Source organism: Aplysia californica, unplaced genomic scaffold (genome assembly GCF_000002075.1).
Source record: "Aplysia californica isolate F4 #8 unplaced genomic scaffold, AplCal3.0 scaffold00730, whole genome shotgun sequence".
Taxonomy (NCBI): domain Eukaryota; kingdom Metazoa; phylum Mollusca; class Gastropoda; order Aplysiida; family Aplysiidae; genus Aplysia; species Aplysia californica.
Window position 1 is genome coordinate 253931 of NW_004798000.1, and position 1855 is coordinate 255785.

At 38.6% G+C, this 1855-nt stretch overlaps 1 protein-coding gene across 1 annotated transcript in view; it reads left to right on the forward strand.

Annotated features, from left to right (window-relative positions):
* The first annotated feature begins 310 nt into the window (after positions 1-310).
* Positions 311-1855, forward strand: part of LOC101862070 (shematrin-like protein 1) — a 3786-nt gene continuing 2241 nt past the window's right edge. Inside the window, exon 1 of the mRNA XM_005108888.2 lies at positions 311-530. The gene's annotated coding sequence lies outside the window, so the exon portion shown is untranslated. The remainder of the gene's footprint in view (positions 531-1855) is intronic.

Below are 1855 nucleotides of genomic sequence, written 5' to 3' on the forward strand. Positions count from 1 at the left end.
CCATCTGTCCCTAATCCGTCTACTGTGGTCGACTTACATCACTTTACTTCCTCCAGTGACGACTTACTGCCATTTTCCACCAGGCCCAGCTCGTGCCTATCTGTCAAGTCGTTAATTATCCTCTGAACTGACTTTCTCATTCTCTACTCTAATTGCTGCCTTTCACGTCTTACTGACGCCTATTTCGCCATCCCACAAAGGACAAAGTCCTTTTCCGATCCTTTCCTAAATCGTAACAATCAGGTTTTAACCTTAAAACCATTACCTGCCACAGCTAATCCCTTTCGTCTGAAAGACATGAGCGACACACAGGTTGTGACGAAATGCCTGTGATATTTGCTCTCAGCGGTCATCTTTCCGCTGCTGTATTCAACAAGCGACATTTTCGTGTTGGAGGGTTTCGGGTACTTGGGTATATAACGCAGGTTTGTTCTGTGTTTGTCAATCAATCACAACATTGGTGTGGTGTGGAGACTGAATTGAGTCGGACTTCACTTGACGAGAACTTTGCGCCGTAAAGTGTTTGCCAGGTAAGCTACCACTCTCGTTATGATAAACGCAACTGTAACCGTTGAATTGACAATAACTCGTTGCTTATCTCGGCGTTTTTATTTTGCTTTTATTTTCTCTCATCTAATTTTTAAAAAATCTATCTGTCTATCTATCTATCTGTCTATCTATCTATCTATCTATCTGTCTATCTATCTATCTATCTATCTATCTATCTGTCTGTCTGTCTATCTATCTATCTATCTATCTATCTATCTATCTATCTATCTATCTATCTATTTGTAAACTCAAACACACACACATACATTATAATAATATATATCATATTGCAGGTATTTGCTTTGTGTGAATGTGTGTGCTTGTGTAGGTGTGTGGACATCCTCAGGCGTGTATTGTGTGAGTAACATTGAGGGTTACTCATTGGCTTTAAATGTTCTCAGTTCAGTCTCTATGGTATTGCCTTTGCCATTTTCATCTGTGGGATCCTACCTCCCGTTTACGTGGCTTATAAATAATATCCAAAAACCATTTGTCCTATCAATTGTCTATCAAGATTAACCTATCGTTTTAAGTCCTGTTCGTTTAAAGCTATATCACCTGTTTTGCCGATGTTGTATTGCCCAAGTAGAGCAGAAAATACATTTCTGCCACTCCAAACAGAACTTCCACCTCCACACGACCGCTTTCTCTTGCCCACTTCAGTTCTGATGCTATTTTTTCTACTTTCTGGTTTCCCTACTATTAATGTCTATGCTCAAAAGGACTCTCAACTTAGCTGAGCTGGCTATGTCGTAAGAGTTTATGATTTTAGAATCCCCAAGGCAATATTCTATTTTGAGCTGTCCTCAGGGAAGCTTTAAGTTTGGCGCACCAAAATAGCACTTCAAAGACCAATGTATCTGATGAAATTCCATATTAATCTATTAACGTGGGAGAGCCTAACTCCCGACAAGACTCAGGTGGAGAGCAGTAATCACACAAGGCAGAAACCATATTAAGCTCCACAAATCAGAATTCTTGAAGCCAAGAGAGAAGCCTGCAAGCTGCGCACATCCTAAAGTGGAAATGAAGCTTTCAAATGCTCAAGATGTGGCAAACTCTTCAACGCTAGAAATGGTCTCACTGGCCATAGCAGGAGATACAAGATCTAAATCTACATTTTTTTCTATATTGCTCTAAAGAATTATTCTCTTCTGCACGTACATTGGTCACTGTTAAACAATAATGGGAACATTATTATTATAACTTTTATTTATGTTCTTCTGTTTATTTAAGTATTGGGAAGGTGGCCGGACGGATAGTTTATAATAATAATAATAATAATAATAATAATAATAATAATAAT